General features: G+C 38.4%; 1 long non-coding RNA gene and 1 other non-coding gene across 2 annotated transcripts in view; one reads left to right on the top strand and one right to left on the bottom strand.

Moving 5' to 3' along the window:
• The window catches only part of LOC120876896, a 1,092,147-nt gene that overhangs the window by 798,956 nt on the left and 268,904 nt on the right, over positions 1–24,287 (top strand). The window lies entirely within an intron of this gene.
• On the bottom strand, positions 16,992–17,063 carry TRNAW-CCA. Its single transcript has one exon. It is a non-coding gene; the product is annotated as a tRNA-Trp (tRNA).

The following is a 24,287-nucleotide window of genomic DNA, read 5'->3' as shown; positions in this document are numbered from 1 at the left end:
GTCAAAAAATAGCCAGCAACCCAGTTAGTTTTTGATCCAGTTTAGAATAGCTCAAGTATCTCTTAATCAGTCAATTATTGCAAGAGGGGTTCAGTTCAGTTCAGTTCAGTCTCTCAGTTGTGTCCCACTCTTTGCAACTCTGTGAATCACAGCACACCATGCCTCCCTGTCCATCACCAACTCCCAGAGTTGACACAAACTCATGTCCATTGAGTCGGTGATGCCATCCAGCCATCTCATCCTTGGTAGTCCTTGGTCGTCCCCTTCTTCTCCTGCCCCCAATCCCTCCCAGCATCAGGGTGTTTTCCAGTGAGTCAACTCTTTGCATGAGGTGGCCAAAGTATTGCAGTTTCAGCCTCAGCAAAATGCAAAACAACAAAATGGCTGTCTGAGGAGGCTTTACAAATAGCTGTGAAAAGAAGAGAAGCTAAAAGCAAAGGAGAAAAGGAAAGATATAAGCATATGAATGCAGAGTTCCAAAGAATAGCAAGGAGAGATAAGAAAGGCTTCCTTAGCGATCAATGCAAAGAAATAGAGGAAACAACAGAACGGGAAAGACTAGAGATCTCTTCAAGAAAATTAGAGATACCGAGGGAACATTTCATGCAAAGATGGGCTCAATAAAGGACAGACATGGTATGGACCTAACAGAAGTAAGAGGAGTTAGTGACTGTCAATTATTACTTATGAAAGAATATATATAAATCAAGATGCCATTAGATAAAAATGTTACATGATGAGAAAACATTTCTTAATGTCCATGCTATTGGTGAAAGGCATCTAGTAAGAACCACACTTGACAAATTTTATGGGGTGTTGTTTCTATGGAAGACATTTATTCATTTGTATTCAGTTCAGTTCAGTCACTCAGTCATGTCTGACTCTTTGCAACCCCATGAATCGCAGCACGCCAGGCCTCCCTATCCATCACCAACTCCCAGAGTTCACTCAGATTCATGTCCTTCGAGTCAGTGATGCCATCCAGCCATTTCATCCTCTGTCGTTCCCTTCTCCTGCCCCCAATCCCTCCCAGCATCAGAGTCTTTTCCAGTGAGTCAACTCTTTGCATGAGGTGGCCAAAGTATTGGAGTTTCAGCTTTAGCATCAGTCCTTCCAATGAACACCTAGGACTGATCTCCTTTAGGATGGACTGGTTGGATCTCCTTGCAGTCCAAGGGACTAGCAAGAGTCTTCTCCAACACCACAGTTCAAAAGCATCAATTCTTCGGGGCTCAGCTTTCTTCACAGTCCAACTCTCACATCCATACACGACCACTGGAAAAACCATACCCTTGACTAGACGGACCATAGTCGGCAAAGTAATGTCTCTGCTTTTGAATATGCTATCTAGGTTGGTCACAACTTTTCTTCCAAGGAGTAAGCGTCTTTTAATTTCATGGCTGCAGTCACCATCTGCAGTGACTTTGGAACCCCCCAAAAATAAAGTCTGACACTGTTTCCACCATTTCCCCATCTATTTCCCATGAAGTGATGGGACCAGATGTCATGATCGTCGTTTTCTGAATGTTGAGCTTTAAGCCAACTTTTTCACTCTCCTCTTTCACTTTCATCAAGAGGCCTTACTGTGTTAGTGATGCCATAATCATGTGCTTTTAATCCCAGTACCCATTTTCATTAACTCCCTCCACATTTTTTGAATTAATATCACATTACTCTTAAAATTATGTAAAATTATTTACAAATGAGATGTCAAAGCCTGCCTTACTGCTACCATGTCAGGCCAAATATTTCCTCATGTAGAATGAGAAGCACTGTATTTTATTTGCCCTCGACTTTATAAGTTATTGGTGTTCAGTCACTCAATCATGTGGGACTGTTTGTGACCCCTTGGACTGCAGCATACCAGGCTTCCTCATCCTTTACTACCTCCTGGATTACAGCAAATGAAAATATATAGGACTTTTTCACAAAAAGAACAGTGTATATTGGGGCAAATAGTTATCATAGGATTAATCAATAATAGTTGTGACTGAGATTTTTGGAAAGATACACAAGCTTGGCTTATATGAATCCTGTATTCATGTATTCTTGACTGATTAGTTGAATTATGGCTGTCCTGAAGGGACCATTCTCTATTTTGGTTTGTCAGTACTCATGCTCTGCTGACTATTAAATGGTTTTATTATCTCCTCTGTTAGGTTGCTCTGTGAGTTCAGGGAAGCATCACTAGAGTTTTTCAGCCACTGATTCTTCTTCTACTCCTTTCCACTCAACACAAAAGTGTAGGGGATTTTTCATAGATACATAGACCAGCTTATGGATTATATGAGACCTATGCAGTCCAAAACAATGGCCCAAGGCACATCTGGCAATTAAATACTTGAAATGTTACTTGTTCAAACTGAGGTGTGCTGTACGTGTTAACTGCTCATCACATTTTAAAGACAGTGGATTGACTATATCTCATGAATTATTTTGCACTGGTTTCATGCTAAAATAATACTATCCTGGATACATTAGGTTAAATAAAATATAACATGAAAATTGATTATAGCTATTTCTTTTTTATCTTTTATAATGTGGCTATAAGAAAATTTAAGATTACACATATGGCTTATATCATATTTTTATTTCAAAGCATTGTATTAGACTTGATATTTAACAAAGAAATTATATTTAATTCCCTCATTTTGTAGTTTTGCAGAATGAAGCCAGGCAATGGGAAGTGTTACCCAAGAACATAGAATGGGGTAGTATCAGAGATAAATTTGCAGCCTGAGCTTTGCTGTCTAATGCCTTCTTGCACATTCAACATTGCTTTTAAGGTTAGATCTTATCTTCAAAGGAAAACGTATCAATATAAATATTGTTAGTGATGTGATATGAAATGATATCTCTTGAACATTGACCAAAAAATATTTTATAAAGGAAAACAAAACTGGAGTCATAAATGTTTATCTGCTTATCATTTTCTTTTATCACATTTTTCAGGAAATTGAACTATTCAATATAAACCCTTTTGATTCATTGTGGAAAAAGGAGCTTCGGATATCTAACAATTGTATAGTTGTTGAACTATGTGAATATAAGGAAACAGATATTCAAGTAATCTGAAATTATAATTATCCCAAATTCAGTTATAAGTTTGTGATTTCATATACCTTTTGAGAGGACAAGGTGAGAGAGTTTTCCTTCATGATTTTTTCTTATATGTTTATAATTTAATTGACATTTTATATCCCTAGACCCATATCCATTTCCCACTTAGTACATTGTCTATAAACATATTCAGTGTTAATAAGCAATTTATGAAAAATAATGAAACATAATATATAAATGAAAGCATTATTGTAACTTTATTTATAATATGCTTATTTAAATGAAATTAGATAGAATACATGCATTTGAAATCTTTGGAAACCAACAAAGTTCAAAGATGAAAAGGAAATAATTATTTAGAAATACCAAGAGAGGTTATTTTGAACAATTGAAAAGTACTGTGTGAGGAGTTGTGATCATCTGGTGTTAGCAGGACACCTCTTTTCCAAGAAATTGGCTCACAGCTCATGGTTTTATCCTTTCACAAAAAGAAAGGTAGGCATTGACATTCTAAGGTAGCTATGGCAGCTTCATGAAACCATCAGAAACACAGTCTTCTTCCAACTCTCAGTTCCACCATTCCTGGGTTGTATGTTTTATCCTTGTGATCCAAGTAAACAGGTGAAACTCCAGATATGTGCTTCAGAAAGCCAACTGGAGAAAAATCATAAATATAATAGTTGTATCATTAATCCCTTTAAAGTGATGTCTATACATTCTTATATAACAAATCCACTTAAAACTCATTGGCCAGAACTCCATCACATGAACACATTTCTGTGTGCAAAGACTGGAAAATGTGTGTGTGTGTGCGTCTGAGTTTAACTGGGCAGCAAAAACACTGCTAAAAATTGTTGTGTTTTTTCAATCAGCATTTTTGTTTAATAAAGGAATATGAGAAAGTAGATTCTGGGGTTAGCCAGTAGCAGACCATCCTGTGATCTATACATTTGCTCTCCCAATATCTGTACATACACTGGGGAAGGCAAATGGGGCAACGCACTCCAGTACTTTTGCCTGGAGAATTCCATGGACAGAGGAGCCTGGTGGGCTACAGTCCATGGAGTCACAAAGAGTCAGTCAAGACTGAGCAACTAAACAACAACAAAAAGGCATATACCGCCTCCCTAGGCTTCAAAATGTATATAGTTACTCTATCCACACAAAGTCAAGGAAATCTGAGTGGTGGCCTGTCCTTTCCTGCAGGTTCAGATATAATTTTATGTGATCTAAAGACCGATAGACTAAAAATGTCACTCAGTGCTAAAGCATCTAATATATAAAATGTAAGAAAGAAAATTTAAACTCCTTTTTCAGTAAAAGAGAAAATATGAAACTTAAGGGTAGTCAAGAGTAAACCACAATGATCAAAACTGCTGGGCAGGAATAGTGAAAGCTTCTTACTCTTGTTCTGTCATTCAAAAAGATCTTCATTATTCATTCATCTCTAAGTCTGTATTTAAGAGGGGAATTAGAAAACATGCCCTTCTTGAGGGGCTATATCCTTCACTGCAAGATTAAGAAAACACAATTTTTACTTTTTAGGATTGATAATCCTAAAATTGATACTTTTTAGGAAGGCAGGTATTGATGAAACCTGAAAGAAAATCAAAAATAAAATGAAGAAAAATAAACACCCTTTCCAGTTTTGGTGGGGGCTTCCCGAGGGGACCTAGTAGTAAAGAACCCGTCTGCCAGTGCAGGAGACACAAGAGACATGGGTCTGATCCCTGGATTGGGAAGATCCCCTGGAGGAGGGTATGTCAGCCCACTCCAGTTTTCTTGCCTGGAGAATTCCATGGCCAGAGGAGCCTGGTGGGCTACAGTCCATGGGGTCGCAAAGAGTCAGACAAAGTGAAGCAACTTCTCATGCATACACATGCACATATTTTGGTAGCATAATTCCCTTAAACTCTATTAATCCTCTGGCTCGTTTTCTCATAGCCCATCCTATAGTAAATAACCACATCCAGCAGTGTCTTCTAAGGTGTATTAAGCCAATCTTGTTTCAGATAATCTGTCTGTATACAATGTGAAACTGGTGCCAACTGGACGCATGAAATCCCAAGAAAGCCCCATTAGCCATCTTGTACTACTGATCTCTGTCATGTAGCAAAAGGGAATATTTATCTTGCATTGCATGAAGGCAAAACAATATCTAGGAGAAGTAGTTTTTAGGAAGACAGGTATTGATGAAACCTGAAAGGAAATCAAAAATAAAATGAAGAAAAATAAACACCCTTTCCAATAATTGGAACTGCTTCAAGTCTGGAAGTTTGCCTGGAGAGGTTCCCTCACTGGTTTTCAAGCCTGCTAAGGAGGACTTTTCAGTGTGGGAGTTAAATTAGACCATCTATAAGGTTCCATCTAACCCTGACTTGCATATTTCTATGACTGTATGAAACCAAAGGCAAGTATTGGACAAGTATTGATTCAGTAGAATCCAGAGAGGAATGAAGCAACTACAGAAACATATCAAATTGTCTTGCAAGCTGCCATGAAAGATTTATGCTACTCCTGTAAGAACAGCCAAAAAGTTAAGATTATTCAATCTTCATTTTCCAGTTGACCCTGTGATCTATTTGAATTCCTGATACAGAGTTTTAGGGGCCATTTGATCTACTTTGGATTTCTGACAAAGGGAGTTATCATGAAATGAAAGGTCTCTATATAAGTTTCATTTTATTCTTTATGAAATATATTTTGTTCTATAGAAATTTTTTTCGTAAATGTATGTTTAGTAAGTTTTGAAATTTATGTTGATTGGTGAAATGAGGGTATAGTTTTTTTGTTTTTTTTTTCTTGATATCTGAATCCATGTGGCTATGTTTGGAAGTTTTCTTTTTCTGTTGCTTTGACTGTTCACATGAACAGTGTGTGAATTTCCTGTCTGCATTTGTCTTTAAATCCAGAGATTTTGGACTCAGTTCTTTATTAAGTATATAGTACTATGAAACAGGTTAAATAAAAATAGTTCTCTTTTTAACAAGGTACATGGGACATTCAAGAACTGAATGAGTGTGTCTAAGGAGAAAGAAGGACATTTACTTATTCAGTACATATTCATTGAGTCCTTGCATACCTGCCTTGTGTCAGTTGTTGAAGTTGGCACTGAAGATAAAATGGTAAGCAGGTCAGACAGCGTGTCTTTCAGGTCTCACTAACTCAGCACCTGAGGAGTAATATAAGATAAATTGTGAAAATGTGGTGATAGAGGAAGAAATGGTTACTAGGGAGAACACAGAAAAGGAAACTAACCTAGATTCAGCAAGTTAGAAAGCAATGCCATGCTGCAGCGTGAGTAGGAAGAGAGAAGAGTGAAAAAATAAGGTTTAACTGGTTTCCCGAGTCTCTCGCTATCTCTGTCCAAACTTAACACTCATGATCAGGGCAGGTCTGGTTGTTCTGAGGCCTAAAGTTTATAATATTTTTAATGGCTTTCCTTTAGGAAAAAATACAAAATAGGGTACAAAACCAAGTAGCTATTTCAAATGAAAAAAGAAATCACATGTACAACTCCATTAAATAATATAATGCAAATAATCAGGATCTTTATCTCCTGTTTTCAGTTTTGTTTTTTTTTAATAAGAGTAGGCTTCGGTAAAGTTCTGACTCTGACTTTCTAAGAAGTCCATAATTTGTCTACTATCTGTGTTTCTACTAAAGTAGGACTATTTCTGAGATTCAAATATAAAGTGAATAGTCTAAATGTCTAGCACATATTGTGGGGTGAAAAAGTCAGGGTCCCTGGATATATTTTTAAGTATACTCAATAAATTGCAAACTATTTTTTCATGAAACATGATTTGTCTGAGATTTTATTCCTCTGACAAAAAGCAAGCTTAACTTGCTTTTGCAGTATATGATGTTAACTTGTTTTCACAGCTATAAAAACTCTCAGAATGAAATTAGAGTTTCATTGTTAACAGATATTAAGAGAGGTCTGTGTACCCGGCAAAACAGTGCAGTTTGAACATTTTTTAATTTATGACATTAAAAATAGCTTTTCTGTCAATATCCTGAAGCTGATCTACCACCAGAATGACATAGTTTTCCTTAAAAGTTTATAATATCTCATTTATCTTTTACAACCATATACTCCAGTAAGGTGCAACTAGTGACTTACCATGTCTTGAGACTTGACCCAAGACATCATCTCAGGGACAAGAAAAAAGTATTCATTTATTCAAATAATACTTGATGGGCACTGACTATATGCTAGTAATGTGAAAAAGACAAACAAAATCTCTAACCTCGACAAATTAACATTCTCAAACAGAAACAGATAATAAATGTATTTATATTTATTTTATATAGTGATGGTACTCTGAGAAAATAAAACAGAGTAATGTTACAAACAGGGATAAATGGGAGGTAAGTCTATAAGGAGGTCAGGATTTCTCTCTGAGCTAGCATATTTAGAAATTAATAGCATAGATAGAAATTAATTTATGTTTTGTGAATGAAGAATTTTGAGTGAAGTAGAACTGTTCAGTGAATTTTATGCAGTTACTTTCTCTGATTGTCTGAGCAACATATCTACTAGTGTCTCAGAAGATGATGGTGCTGGTTAGGTCACTAAGTCGTGTCTGACTCTTGTGGCCCTGTGGACAGTAGCCCGCCAGGCTCCTCTGCCCATGGGATTCTTCAGGCAAGAATAGTGGAGTGGGTTGCCATTTCCCTTCTCCAGAGGATCTTCCTAACCAGGAATTGAACCTGGGTCTCCTGCACTGCAGGCAGATTCTTTACCAACTGAGCTTATGATAGTTCTGATTCAGACAATGTGAATATTAGACCAACAAAAAAGACAAAAATCTTAGTGATCCAGTCTGATACAGAAAGTGAAAATGAAACAGTGCTAGGAGAGAAAGCTCCTTTGCGTCTACAGAAGAGTGGATTGAAGGCAATATTTCACAAAAATTAGAAGACTTTACAGGTGGGTCAGGTGTTAACTACTGAATGTAATAACCATAAAACTGTTAGTGAAATAACAGATTTAATTTGGGGCCAGTTAAAAGAAAGATCACTGGGCACAGGCATTGGTTTTGCAAAAATATCCCAGTCAATAATGAGCTGAAATCCAATTGTGTGGCTGAACTCGGATACTGTAATATCTATATCCACTCCCTTAGCTTGTTTACATCACTGGATTTTTTTTCCCTAACATTGAATATTTATAGTTTAATAGAAGATTCTATTTCAAAGACTAGTAATGTATTTTCTGAAATTTTTTCTAAAATAAACTTTATTAATTTCAAAACATAAAAAAATTATCAATTACAATTACAGATGTTTTATTTCTGAAAGATATCAATATAGATTCAGGTAGTCATACAAGTAGATGTAGGTATAGGTATCAGTTCAGTTCAGTTGCTCAGTCATGTCTGACTCTTTGCAACCCCATGGACTGCAAGCATGCCAGTCTTCCCTGTCTATCACCAACTCTCAGAGCTTGCTCAGACTCATGTCCATCAAGTCAGTGATGCCATCCAATTATCTCACCCTCTGTCATCCTGTCTCCTCCTGTCTTTAATCCTTCCCAGCATCAGGGTCTTTTCCAAGGAGTCAGTTCTTCACATCATGTGGCTAAATTATTGGTGTTTCAGCTTTAGCACCTTTCCAGTGATTATTCAAAACTGATTTCCTTTAGGATTGACTGATTTGATCTCCCTGCAGTCCAAGGGATTCTCAAGAGTCTTCTCCAGCACCACAGTTCAAAAGGTATATGTATAGATATTTGCAACTGCTTCCAAAAATCAGTCTCTATACTTTTTCTACTTGAGTCATTGCACATAAAAACAGTTCCTCATCATTGATCTAATTCAGTGTCCAGATTCATAGGTAAACATAGGTCCATTGAGGTGAGTGAGCAAACTGACCAATGAGGTATAAGAACATACCATTCTTCCCCTCATATTCTGACCATTTTCGTGAGGACAGATGAAGAGCGAGAAGTGTACTTTGTAACAGCATAGGGATTTGTTGTGTACCAGTGAGATCACTATCATGCAAGTGGAGAAACTTTAGCTTAGTTACCAAGGCAGAAATTTTCATTAAGGATGAGGGGACTCTGAAGTGTAAGAGCAAAGTCCTCATCTAGGGAAGGTAACCACGGACTCCAGACTTTACTGTTCTATTTGGTACATTTTTCTCTACTCCCTTATTGTCGTTCAGTTGCTCAGTCCTGTCCATCTCTGTGACCCCACGGGCTGCCACAGACCAGGCTTCCTTCCCTGCCCTTCACTATCGCCCAGAGTTTGCTCAGACTCATGCCCATTGAGTTGATGACACCATCCAACCATCTTGTTCTCTTTTGCCCCCTCCTCTATTCCCTGCTGCTATTGCTAAGTTGCTTCAGTCGTGTCTGACTCTGCGACCCCATAGACGGCAGCCTACCAGGCTCCTCCATCCATGGGATTTTCCAGGCAAGAGTACTGGAGTGGGATGCCATTGCCTTCTCCCCTCTATTCCCTAGGCATGCCCAATGCATTTTTCATGGTTTTGAAGTAACATTCCCCACCCCTGCCCCTGGGGGAAAGGTTGCTCCTGGAAAAAGAGACAAACAAATCTTTCTGTTGCTGATGAAAATGAAGAGCTCTGAAAGCATATTGTTGTTAGCAAAAATTAAAGCTATTATCAAGGAAATTGAATGTTCTAGTGGCAATGAAAATATGATATGATTGGTTGGATTTATTATAAGAGAAGTGATGTCATATCCACTATCCCTATAATGAGTTCAATATTCAGTGAGAATATCCTGGGGAGAGATATTAGATTCTGTGTCATAGCGAAAAAGCTAAGTATAGCCAGCAGAGATTTAAATTGAACATAAATATTTATAAAGCAGAAAAGAGGTGCAAGTGACAGACGATATCCCCCTATCAAAGTGTCAAGTGGCAGCCCAATCAGAATTTGAAACGTGAGGCCCCTACCTGAGAGTATAAATGTTGATTGAAATACAATAAAGGGTCTTATTAAAAGAGCACGAGTGCTGATTGAAGGTCAACCTTTGCTCCAAAAGCAACTACAACAGAACCTACCTAATAGTAGGTCTTGGGATGGAGGTGAGAGGAGAGAGGAGTAGTGCTGGAAAGAGAAAGAAGAGGAGAAATAGAAAACACCCACCCAACTTTCTATGAGAAACATCAGCTATTTAAGGACTCATAATCTCAGGCCATGACCTGAAATCTAAAAACAGAGAAAAAAGAATCTCTGAGAATTCTTTGACTTTGAAGATGAGACTGCCAAATATTTACTTCCCATCTAACTTTTGTGGTTTATTGTTGCATTCATAAAAGAAATGTTCCATTTGAGTTTCTAGGAGGCTGCCTTTTGAACTCCTAATGACTCATTCAATCACCATGCATGGATTTTATGAATGCTGCATGGGGATAGTGTTTGGAAGAAAGGGAGAAAAGTTTCATGCATTCATTTTTTTCCCAGCAATATAATAAATCAGCCTAAAGGAAATCTGCCAGGAAAGTGATTTGACCCTATTCAAAAAGAGGGCAACCCAGAATGACCCATCTATTCAGGATTTATAGTTGCGTTTAAAAACTCAACAAGCACAGGGCCTCGAACCAGGGTTATAAAGGTCAGTATGTCAAAGCAAGATCATTAATTGAGGCACGTGCCCTGATAAGTAACCATCTGATGCTCTGTCTGCTCTAGTTATTCCTCTTCTTTGAAGACAAAAACCAAAAATCAATTCATCTAGCCCTAAAGTTTCTACAGATTTTCTTCATAGTGTCTTGGCTTTGGGAAAATATATATTAAAAGGGAATGGAGGAAAGAAAAACTCTCTGGCTCTATTCCACTGGGTTATTACTTTTAAAATATAAGTAAGATAGAACTTTAATTTTTAGGTGAGCATTCTCAAAGGTTTAGTTTTTACTCTCCTTCCCTATATTTTCCTCTCTTATTATAGATTGATGATGGTGAGGAACACAGCTTTTCTCAGGTATTGACATGAAAAATAGTCAGTAGAAAATATGAGGATTTTTGTCCAAGAGAAGTTGAGATGAGAAGGTTTGGGGTTTAGATATAATAAAAATGAAAGTATTAAAATGTACGTGTTCTCCCACACCTCAAACTTGATTTGAAGCCACCTTTTGTGTAGGTCTTTAAAATCTGTATATTTCTATCTGTATATGTTCTTCTCTCTCTTTCCCTCCCTCCCTCCTTCCTTACTTCTCTTTTTTAAGAGGGAAAGCAAATCACTACACACTGGTTGAGGACATACTGGCTTGGAAGAGGGCCAAAGATAGATTATATTTATCAAGCACAACCATTTCCATATTTTAAAAATTGGTCTCTGGAGCTACAGCAAATATCCTGTGTGATTTACTATACAAAGAGATGAAAGGAAGTAAGTGCAGCAGCCTATGAATGCCAAATGTTGTTTATACAGATATTTATAACTAAAAAGGATCTTAGGGATCAAATCAGTGTCATCAAAATCACCTGGGAATCTTTAAAAGATTAGTATTCAGCCTCATCTCTCAAAATTCTGATCAATCTGTTTGCTGGAGGGGTTCAGATTTTCATATAACCCTTGCATTAAAAAAAAAAATTTTTTTTAAGAGAAATTGAGTAAGTGTGATGCACACTCAGAACTGAGGACACTGATAACCTAGCTTTTTCACAGAAGGGCAATTGCATTAGTTGTCTATTGCTGCATAGCAGATTACCCAAACTTAGATGTTTAGCACAGCATAAATGTAGTAACTCACAGTTCTGTGGATCAGAGGTCCAGGCACAGTAGAAGTGGTTCTCTGCTCATTGTCTAATGAGACTGCAATCAATTTATCACCAGTTCTCTGTTCCTTTCTGAAGCTCAGAATACTTGTTCTACCTCTTGTGGGTTTCAGTCAAATTCCTTGTGATTCTAGGACTGAGCTCCCTGCTTATTACTTGCTTAGCTGAGGGTGGCCCACTGCTCTTATAGGGCACTACAGTCCCTTCCTACACCTTCTTAGAGATGCTCTTACAGACCATCTTACAACACGGCAGCCATGCCTTTAACCCCAGGAATGTCTCTTGGCACATCTTCCTAAGATGCATTCTTTTGTAGCGGAATGTAATCCCAGTGACTGTCCCATCACTTTTGTCATATTCGGTTGTGACTAAAAGCAAGTCTCAGTTTCTTCCCACACTCAAGAGAAAAGAATTACATAAAAATTTGACACACCAGGGATCACCTCAGAGTTTCTGCTCCACGGGTAGCTAAGTTCCAAAGAGCTCAACTGATCAAATGAGTTTATATAACAAATTGGTGCACTATGAATTTTCTTATAAGTGTGGGTGGTCTTTTAATAGCAAACAAAAGTAAAGACAAAATCTTTCTCTCTGCTGATATAATAAATGTGTATTTTTGCATTGAGTTCTTTGTAGAACATGAAAGCACTAATTTATGAGTTTGCTCATTTTCCTCTTACATGTAGGTAAAGTGCGTCTGTAAAAATACGAAACAGTTAACTTACAAAGAGCCTTTGGCCCTAACATATGGCAGTGGTTTGAAAAATACTACTTTCTGCTAAAGTCTGATTTTTGTGGAGAGTGCAACCACATTCTAAATAGTCTGCATTTGTGATTGGAATCATTCATCTGGTAAACATTTCAGCCTAAAGGAAAATTAAGTATTTGGCAAAAACATGGATGACAATGTGAGTTGAAGGTGTTTTCCCATTTTTAGCATTTTTATAGCCACTTAAATATTTTTGGAGTTAACATTTCACAGATATGTGGAGGCACTTCAGGAAGAAGCTGGTTATTTTAACTGACCCCTGGCTAAGATAACACATGTAAGTCTGAAATTTAGTCAATTGCCATCTGCCTTTAAATCTCTAAAGTCTCCTAATTTTGCAGTTGGGAAGTTCTTTCCACTGTCTTTTTTTCTGTTAAATTTAAAGTTATTCCATCTTGTCACAACAGTCACAACACGGGCATATGTTGGATGTTCTTGGGGAGGTATCAGTTTCTCTATTGCTTTATTAGTGTATTTAAATACAGATGTCGTAATTATAACTAGTTATAATTCTCCTCTTGCTCCAGTAACAGTTTCTAAACCTAGTTCATCTAACTTCATTTTAAAAATTATTTTTGAGACATTGCAAACACTCAGGTATACTGATATAATATTGCCATATATTCCTTATATTCCTTTTTGGAAAGAAATATAATTTTGCATTATAGCTGATTGCTAATTATCCCAAATATGACCTGCTGTCCTTACTGGATAAAGATAACCAAGCTAGAGGTAACTACTGCCTGGAGCATTTTTGTATCCTCCTGCATGTGTGGGCGCGTGCTCAGTCTCTCAGTCGTGTCCAACTCTTTGTGGCTCCATTGACCCACCAGGCTTCTTGGTCCATGGGATTTCCCAGGCAAGCATACTGGACTGGGTTACCATTTTCTCCTCCAGGCGATCTTCCAGACCTGGGGGTCAAACCCACATCTCCCATGTGTCCTGCATTGCAGGCGAATTTTTTTTACCACTGAGCCACTTGGGAAGCCCTTTGTATTCTTATCATGTATACAATTATTTTTATATATTCACACCCTATACATCTATCTATAAAGGTATGTGATATTATTTATGTTTCATTTCATAAATTTTATACATATACTTTTTCAACTTGCTGTTTGTGTTCAGTATTATAATGTGGTTCATAAGAAACTAGTTCATTTATTTTCATTATTCACTGGTAGCATGCGGTTAAGTCTAATAATAATTCCCTACCCATCTTTAATTTAAGGACATCTAATTATTTACCATTACACATGACTATAGCAAATGATTCAGTAAGCATCTCTGTAAACATTTACATGTCATATCCATGTGTATACGTGGGAGTGTTTCTCCAGGAAAATTGTATTTCAACTTGCTGTACTATAATCCCACATAAATAAATACATTTTATTTTGTGGCTCAGGACCTGCCTATGTGCATGCATACCTACACGTGGAAAGATACTTACCTTTACCTTTTCTACATTCACATACACATGGACACACACATACATATGGAAATTATGAATAAACTTTTGCTGTTTTGTCTTCTATTATTTTGTGGGTAAATTAAAGTGGATAGAGACCCACTAAGACTTCCCCCGTGGTTCAGTGGTAAAAAATACATGAGCTGTAGGAGATGCGGGTCCAATTCCTGAGTTGGGAAGATCCCCTGGAGGAGAGCATGGCAACCCACTTCAGTATTCTTGCCTGGAGAATCCCATGGACAGAGGAGCCTGGTGGGCTAACAGTCCATGGGGTCACAAAGAGTAGGACATGACTGAAGCAACTTATCAGGCACGTACATACATAGAGATCCACTAAATTGAATTGGCAATCTCTTGATGAGTCGTAGTCAACAATTTGAAAAATGATGGCATAGGCTAGTGTGTTAGCTGCTCAGTTATATCCAACTCTTTGTGATCCCATGGACCATAGCCCATGGGCTTCTCTAGTGGCCCAGATGGTAAAGAATCTGCATGCAATGTGGGAGGCCTGGGTTTGATACCTGGGATGAGAACATTTCCTAGAGGAGGGCATGGCAACCCACTCCAGTATTCTTGCCTGGAGAATCCCCATAGACAGAGGAGCCTGGTGGGCTACAGTCCATGTGGTTGCAAAGACTGAACACAACTGCGTGACTAAGCACAGCACACACATCACAGGACCATAGCCCACCAGGCTCTTCTGTTCATGGAATTCTCCAGGCAAGAATACTGGATTGGGTCACCATTCCCTTCACCAGGGGATCTTTCTGACTCACGGACCAAACTCAGGTCTCCTCCACTGCAAGCAGATTCTTCACCCTTTGAGCCACCATGGAAGGCTGTTATTAGGCTATACACCTAGTAACAGAACTATTACAGAAAATGAGCATCTTCAAGTTCTTTATATTGCTAACTTGCTCTTTAAAGAGTTTTAAAAATTTTCAATCTCAGAAGTGGTTTAAATAAGTTCCTGTTTCCTTATATTTTCTGCTTTCTTCTCAGTCCCCCACAACATGTAGTTTTTTTTTTAATTGAAGTAAAATTGACAAATAAAAGTTGTATACATTTTATTTTAAGATGTACAGCTTGATATTTTGATGTACATGCATATTATGAAATGATCATTATAATGAACTAAATAACATCCATCACCTTATATAGTTGGTGTTTTTCTTTTCTTCCTTCCTTCTCTCTCTCTTTTTGTCATGAGAACACTTAGAATCTGCTTTCTTAGCACATTTCAAGAATACAATACAGTGTTTTTAACTATAGGCATCATGCTGTACCTTAGATCTCCAGGATTTATTCATCCTGTGGTTTGAAATGTGTACCCTTTGCCCAACATCTCCTCATTTCCCCCACCCTAAGCCCTTAGAAGCCACCATTTTATCCTGTGTTTCCATGAGTTTTCCTATTTTAGACTCCATGTATAAGTGAGATCACACAGTATTTGTCATTCTGTGTCTGGCTTATTTCAGTTTTCTCAAACTATCCTTGTCTGGATTTGGAGAGCTATTGAGACTCTCATAAAGAATCATGGTTAATTTGAACTGAAAATGTACCTAACACAACCTGAAAAAGAAAGTGGAATTCTCTACCTATGGGTAGCAGATTTTTCTTTAGTGTCTCCAACTCTCACTCCCAACATAAAAGACAATGATCCCAGATCTCTGGGTTCTTCTCAACCCACAGCTTCTTTACTTTATAGAAACTTTGCATGTGTGTGTATGTGCTTAGTCGCTCAGTCCTATCTGACTCTTTGTGACCCTTTGGACTGTAGCCCACTGGGCTCCTCTGTCCTTGTAATTCTTCAAGCAAAAATACTGGAGTGAGTTGCCATTTCCTCCTCCAGGGGATCTCTCCAACCCAGGGATCGAACTGCCTCTCTTGCATCTTCTGCATTGCAGGTGGATTCTTTACCCACTGAGCTGTTGAGGAAGACCCTTAGAAACTTTGCAGAAATCAACAAATTTAGTTTTTTCCAAGAATAAAAATGGGGAGGTTTCAGGAGTCTACATTCATTCACTTATGCCCTAATCTCCTAAATATATTTTATCATTGCTTCCCTTAAATATTAAAAACATACTGTACTCACTGTCATTCATTTCCAAATATTTTATAATATAAAGTATATTTTTCTTATTTTACATAAATAATTAAGTTGATCAATGTTCTATATAAGTCAATTAGGTTAAGTTCATTCTTCGGGTTCAAGCCTTTTATAAACTTGACATTTTGATCAGACAAAATCAACAGGATTGGAACTAGTTTTGGTTTTGCTGAGAATCCTTATGGCTCTTGTGTAGTTACTATTCCTATGTTTCTTCATTTGTTTTATTGTCATGATATGTTGCTTAAGTGATTTAGTGAGGCATGTTAAAATCTTCTGCTATGATTGCGCTAGGGTTAGTCACTTTAGTTGCTCAGTCTTGTCTGACTCGTTGAGACTCCGTGGATCCATGGACGATGGCCCACCAGACTCCTCAGTCCATGAAATTCTCCAGGCAAGGATACTGGAGTGGGTTGACATTCCCTTCTCCAGGGAATCTTCCTGACCCAGGGATAGAACCCAGGTTTCCTGAATTGCAGGTGGATTCTTTACTATCTGAGCTGCCATGATTATGAGACGGGCTATTTCTCTCTTAGTTCTGTCATCTTTAGCTTTGTATGTTTCGGAACTGTGTTATTGTTATTGAGTGAAGTTGCTCAGTCGTATCCAACTCTTTGCGACCCCATGGACTGTAGCCTACCAGGCTCCTCGGTCCATGGAATTCTCCAGGCAAGAGTACTGAAAGTGAAAGTGAAAGTGAAATTGAAGTCACTCAGTCCTGTCTGACTCTTTGTGACCCCGTGGACTGTAGCCTACCAAGCTCCTCTGTCCATGGTCCAGGCAAGAGTACTAGAGTGGGTTGCCATTTCCTTCTTCAGGGGATCTTCCCGACCCAGGGATCGAACCTGGGTTTCCTGCATTGGAGGCAGACGCTTTAACCTCTGAGCCACTAGGGAAGCCCATTATTATGTGGGTTGCTATTTCTTTCTCCAGGGGATCTTCTAGACCCAGGGATTGAACCCAGGTCTCCTGTATTGTAGGCAGATGCTTTGCCATCTGAGCTATCAGGGAAGCCCATTATTGTTATTAGATGCATTCAAATTTAGGACTGGTATACCTTACAGTTGTATAACTCTAGGCTTTGTAGGAGTTCCCTCTTCTGTTAGAGACTTGTCAGTTTCTATTCAGATATGCAGAGAAGTATCAGAGCTATCTCATACCAAAAGTCATGCTTTTTGTTTTCCATAGATTATCTACTTTAATTTTAAATAAGGTGTTTAGGAAAATATCATTATTATATCTGTGAAATGAAAATATCTCCTGCCATATCAATAAACAGTTAATGTCACCACCATCAGCAATTTCTGGTGTTTAAATGTGAATGAGAGCTCCTAAAATTGAGATCCAGCTTTTGATCTGTGATCCAACTTTTGAACTGTGGTGTTGGGGAAGACTCTTGAGAGTCCCTTGGACTGCAAGGAGATCAAACCAGTCAATCCTAAAGGAAATCAGTCCTGAATATTCACTGGAAGGACTGATGCTGAAGCTGAAACTCCAATCCTTTGGCCACCTGATGCGAAGAACTGACTTCATGGAAAAGACCCTGATGCTGGGTTGAAGGTGAGAGGAGAAGGGGATGACAGAGAATGAGATGGTTGGATGGCATCGCTGACTCAGTGTACATGAGTTTGAGCAAGCTCCGGGATTTGGTGATGGACAGGGATGCCTGGCGTGCTGCAGTCCAGGGGGTCACAGAGTCTGACACAATTGAGTGACTGAACTGAACTGAAAACTGTGATCCAGTGGATGCTACCTCCTCCCAAGGTGATTGCTGATGAACTGGGGGAATGCAAGAAGCAAGGGGAGCAAAGAAACAGGATTAGTACCAGATAGCACAGGTGCATATTAAGGAATGAATTCAGTGAGCTCAGAGGCTTCCATCTTCCCATACATAGAATGAGAAATTCCTTAACTTGATGCGTACTTTTGAGCTTCAGACTGTCTGCTCCCTTTGTTGCAAAACTGTATGTAGCCTAACTAACCTCAACTCCCCCCACCCACCTCCTTGGAGCAGTTTTCACAGAGTTACTGAGTTGCTGTCTCCCAGGCTCATAGTCCTAAACATTCCCACTGAATTAAATAACTATCTACTTTCAGGTCGTGACTATGTTTTTTAGTGGTCATATCCTTTGGAAGATAAGGAAACAACTCAGAAAGTAACAATATAATGGTAATGACATAAGCGATTGCCACCTGGATTTGAACTGAGACCATATGACTTTATAGTGAGATCAGATAATTGTTAAGTATTTGCTTCCCTAAGAATGAACGAATGAAAAAATAGTCATGATTTTCCATGAAGTCAACCTTATCCTGAAAACCTGGCTGAAACAGCTGTTGGATGCAACATGATTGTATGCTCTGTGCCTCGTACTTTGATGTTTTCCTAGGCAAATGGGACTTGAACAGCTAACTAGAGTATCATAAGCATATTTAAACTTAAATTTTGTTTCAAAACATTAAAAAATAGAATACAAGAATGAATGAAAGAAGGATATACACTGGCATCAGTCTCTTTTTTCAAATCAATATATTAACACATTTGTTATTGAGTTGTATGAATTGAGATTATTCATCATGTTTTTAATTGAAGATACCAGATAGGATATGGTCATTATAAATATAATAACTTAGTTCTTGACTGTACGTTTATGTCAAAAGTCCTATTTGTGATTTGGAGTGCCCAATGACACAAATATAATAAGGGAAACTTCATTCATTTATATTCAATAAGGCAATGTTAGAAAATGATACATTCTCTTTTCCTGATTATTAGCACTTTGGGTCTCATGATTCTTTATTAAATTTATTATTTCTTGGGATATAATTTCCAAAGACTCTGTCTTTAGCATCAGTATCTCTTCTTTGGCTTCCATTATAAACAGTGTTTACAATTAAGTGGTGAAAATATACACTTTGGGAATAATCACAGTAAGTGGGCACACAGCATCTGTCAGTTTTGAAAGGGGCATGGTCAGATATGCAAAAGATGATATTAACAGTGTGTATTTACATCAGGCCTTGAAACCTGAGAGAGTGTCAGCATCTTCGGGAAGTCTAAGAATCAGGCAAGAATCGCTGTATCTCCACTTCCCTTAAAAGTTGCTGTGTTTTACCCTGTGAGTTGATAGCATCATGGGGCAAAATACACAGCTGGACACAGAGAATTGGGTCTTTGTTAGAGAGAATCCCTAAGACAGATCTCTAGCCAAACAAAGAAGAAATGAGAAGAATTCTTACTATTGATGGGTCCCAATATTTAAGCATATGATGCTACGATAAATGCAGTTTTTTTTTAATAAGAGGAAAAAAAAGGTTTAATTCCATGATTGTTCAGTGGCAAAAATAAATTTGCAAAAAAAATTCAGAAAATCAGAAAACATAGTTAGGGGTAGGGCAGTATGGAAATGGCTAGGAACTGGCAGATATGCAACTCTAAGTTTTTAAATTGGGGTATAGATGCTTTAGAGTCTATCATACAGAGTAAGTCAAAAAGAGAAAAACAAGTATCATATATTAACACGTATATATGGAATCTAGAAAATGGTACAGATGAACCATTGCAGGACAGAACAGAGATTCAGACACAGGGAACAAATATGTAGCCATGGAGGGGTGGAGGAGGGGTGAATGAGAGATGGGAATTGACATATGTGTACTTCCACGTGTAGAACAGATAGCTAGCAGTGTTGCTGACCAAAATCGTGGCTTTCTGTGCCCACTGAAGCCAAATAAAAAATCATGGAGACAGTTTGGAGGAAATAGACAGGTGACTTTAATTCTCACCTTGTGGCGAGGGGAACACAGAGGGCTCTAGGCTCAAGAACTTTCCCCCTTCCCTGAGGAGTCTAGGGGCTTATATAAAACGAGGGCTCCCAGTCAGGGATTGGTGATGTGGAACAAAGTTGTTAGGATAGTCTCAAAAACAGCCATAGGCTGGTGTCAATAAGCCAGTAATTGAGTCTGGCCATTCTGTGTCTCTGCAGCCTTCTTTCTGATATGTAGCTACAAGGGGAAGGAAGTGTTGTAAGTGTAAGCAAAGGACAGTAGCTGTGAAATGTAGCTCCTGCAGAGTTAGGGGGCAGAAAAGCAAACTTAGTCACAGACACCCCGAGTTAGGAGCAGTTAAAGTGAAAAGAAAAAAAGGAAAAAAACAAACCTAGGAATGTTCAGGCCTGCTCGCTATATATTCGTCTTTGTTTTCAGGAAAGGGAGAGAAAAAAACTCATTCCTCTTTTTCTCTCCTTTTCACTGCAACCCATTCCTCTTTTTTCCCTTTTTACTGGAACAAATTCCTCTCCCCACCTCCACCCCATTTCACTGCAACAGTAGGAACCTTTTGTACAGTGCAGGACACGCAGCTCACTGCTCTGTGATGGCCTAAATGGATGGGATAGGAGAGTGGGTGGGAGGTCCACGAGTGAGGCGAAATACACATGCATAGAGCTAGTTCACTTTATTGTACAGCAGAAAGTAACACACAGTGTAAATTCAGCTCTTTTTATTTCACATATCAAGGAAGGATGGTGGGCACGGTTTGAAGGTAATTGTTCTAAACTCTGTATTAGAGGCCTGAAGCCACATCAGCCCACCTTAGAACTCCAAAACTTTGCCCTCCCTTTTATGTGAAGTGGTTTAGTTACTAAGTCGTGTCCTACTCTTGTGATCCTATGAGACTGTAGCCCAAAAGGCTCCTGTGTCCATGGGATTTCCCAGGCAAGAATACTGAAGTGGGTTGGCATTTCCTTCTCCAGGGCATATTCCTGGATTGAACCCAGGTCTCCTGCATTGCAGGTGGATCCTTTACCAACTGAGATACTAGGGAAGCCCTGTGAGCTCATACTTGTAAAGAAGTGTGGATATTTTCCTGGCCTACTGTTAACTACCAGATAAATTCATTTATTTTGATATATATATATATATATATTTTTTTTTTTCCAGAAATACTAGTGTCAACTAAGAATTATAGTCACAACCTGAAACATTTAGTGGAAATTTTTAACCTGGAGACCAAGATTCTCAGTAGATTGGAGATAACTGCTCCAAGGAGGCTAGGGGAAGTCAGGTCTTACACAAATTACAGCAAAGGGAACAGTCTGTTTGAACATCAAATATCAGGTATAAAGGTAAGGAATTTAGCATACTATATATGGGAAGATGCAAGCCTCTGGGCTCACTGAATTCATTCCTTTCATACTCTGTCTCAGCCCAGTTCCTTGTTCACCTAAGGAGTGGCCAATGGCTGCTTCTTGCATTCTCCCAGGTCTTCAGCAATCACCATGGGGGGTGGCTTCATCCTCTAGGTTGCAGTTTTGAGAGCCCTTATTCACAATTGGAGGCCAGAACTTGCTGATGGCAGTGACATTTCTTGTTTATTGATATAGCAGATATTTTCATTTCCGTCTAGTGGCTCAGACAGTAAAGAATCTGCCAGTTATGCAGGACACCTGGGTTCAATTCCTGTGTTGGGAACATCCCCTGGAGAAAGAGAATGGCTACCCACTCCACTATTCTTGTCTGGAGAATTCCACGGATGGAGGAGCTTGGCAGACTACAGTCCATGGAGTCAAAAAGAGTCAGACATGACTGAGCAACTAACTAGCTTTGATTCAGACATGGAAAGATGACAGTGATTGAGAGTATCTAAGCAAATATTAATTTATACCCTATTTCCATCATAAAAATCTGACTTTAACATTGAAAATATTTTAATCATGCAACTTCTCCTTAATCCAAATGTATTAATATTATAGATATAATTTGGTTACAAGGTTAAATGGTATGGCAACTCACTCAGATATTCTTGCCTGGAGAATTCCCTGGACAGAGGAGGCTGGTAGGTTACAGTCCATGGGGTCACAAAAAGTCAGACACAACTGAGTGACTAACACTTATTTCCTTTAGGTGGAACATTATTCTCTTTGAAGCATCTTCGTTTAGAACATATTCACTTTAAATGCTTAGAGATATTTGTAAGAGGGAATTCCAACTTGGAGCTATCATTAGACTAACCATTTTTAAAGTGAAAACATCTATAGTGTAAGTAGAAAAGAACATGGAGACTGATGTAAAGTCTGTATTTTAACACTTGTTAAAGAAGTAACTGTGTGCTCTTGCATGTACCTTGTAACTTTTCTAAACATTAGCTTCTTAATGTTTGAAATTATGCATTCTAGGTAGAGACTTCTAAATTGTTTTGAGAATTAAATGGGACCACACACACAAATACCTTTTTTTAAAAAAACATTGTTTTTCTGACACTCAGAGGCAGCTAAATAGAGCTTGTTAAATGAAAACAAAAGCCGAAAAATTTAAAATGCATAATGGTAGGAGATTATGATTAATTAAAAAGTTAAGTTACTTTAGAATGTTTTTTCATCAATTCATTTTAAATAAAAGCTGCAATTCAACATCAGTCCATTCACCAGGGTCTCTGTTTTCCTGGCTGAAGTTCAACATATTTGGTGGCCTCATGACATATGGGTTGTACTTTATCAAAGGGATCAACAGCTCATCCAAGTACCTTTGACTCTAGAGGGAAATAACACTTTTAGGTGGAAACCTGCAATAGACTTGGACATCTGCATAATGATGGAAATTAGCATAGGTTTACATAGAATACAGCTCCATTAGAATTTTGATGCCTTGGAAAGGAACAGAAGGTTGTAAATTTCCTAAGGGAACGTCTCTGGAGGGTGCGAAGACCTGAAACAAAATCAGACCAACTAGCAGGTGTGCTGTGAATGGCTGAAAATAAAGAAAATTCATCATCCTAGGACAAGTGTGTTGCATTTTTCTTAACTAACAGTGACCCGTGATAGCTTGTGTAATATGGTCCTCTCACTTTTTAAGGGATGCTAATAACTGGTAGGATTTCTCTCTTCTGCTTATTGATAAGTGATATAGTATAAACCTATTCATTAGATAACTATGACCCCATCAAAATATATTTCCCAGTGGAGAAGAAGAAAATCAAGAAAGAGAGAGGAGAAAAGTGGGAAAAGAGGAAAGGGAGAGGAGAGGAAGACAAGAAGGGTAGGGATGAGGTGGAGAAAAGAGGGAAAAGAAAAAAGAAAACTATGAATTTAGCTAGATTTTATGGTTTAGCAGCCGTGAAAATGTGATCCCCAGTGTTTCTAGAATGTGGTATTATAAGCAGATACAACGTAGTTTAATGTACAGAAGATTCTGAAGGTTCTGAGATCTGCCCAAATTTCCAGCCACACTCTGCAGATGAGGATGATAAGAAATCAATGCTGTCCTCCTGTTGGTACTGACAGGAACAATTTCCTATATAAGTAGGAAATTGTACCTGGATTTGTGAGCAAAAGACAACTTAAGAGCAAAGTTGTCCATGACAGTGGGTGTCTGCAGAGATCTTCAAAATTCTTGGGCAGTGGTAGAATGTAGACACGTGATTCACAAAACTCTCACCACCAAAGTTTCCTCCAGCACATTTGAACCCCATAATTTGAATTTTTTTCTATTGAAGAGTCCATGGATGTAATGGCACTCAGTGTGTTTTTCATGCTGTTATTAAGCAATCCACTGTATATTTCTATTGTCATTCAAGATTGACAATAGAAAACATGGTTTCATCTGAGTTGATTTAAACCAAGCCCAAAGACACTTGATCTGTTAAATAGCTCTTATTTATTGTAGATGATTATTCCTCACTGCCTCTTTTGAAATATTGAAATTAGTGCCTGGCAACTGGTCCATTCTAAAGGAGAGCAGTCCTGGGTTTTCATTGGAAGGACTGCTGCTAAAGCTGAAACTCCAATACCCTGGCCACTTCATGCGAAGAGTTGACTCACTGGAAAAGACTCTGATGCTGGGAGGGATTGGGGGCAGGAGGAGAAGGGGACGACCGAGGATGAGATGGCTGGATGGCATCACTGACTTGATGGACATGAGTTTGAGTGAACTCTGGGAGTTGGTGATGGACAGGGAGGTCTGGCGTGCTGCAATTCATGGGGTCACAGGGAGCTGGACACGACTGAGCGACTGAACTGAACTGACCTGATTCTTACATAGGAGATTAACTAATATATAAAATAATAATTTTAAAGACTAATAAGTATATAAAATGATAAGATTAAAGTATCAATAGAAAGGGA

This window comes from Oryx dammah, unplaced genomic scaffold (assembly GCF_014754425.2).
Source record: "Oryx dammah isolate SB20612 unplaced genomic scaffold, SCBI_Odam_1.1 HiC_scaffold_17, whole genome shotgun sequence".
NCBI classification, from domain to species: domain Eukaryota; kingdom Metazoa; phylum Chordata; class Mammalia; order Artiodactyla; family Bovidae; genus Oryx; species Oryx dammah.
Note: the sequence above shows the minus strand (reverse complement) of the source record. Positions and strands in the feature narration are given on the sequence as shown.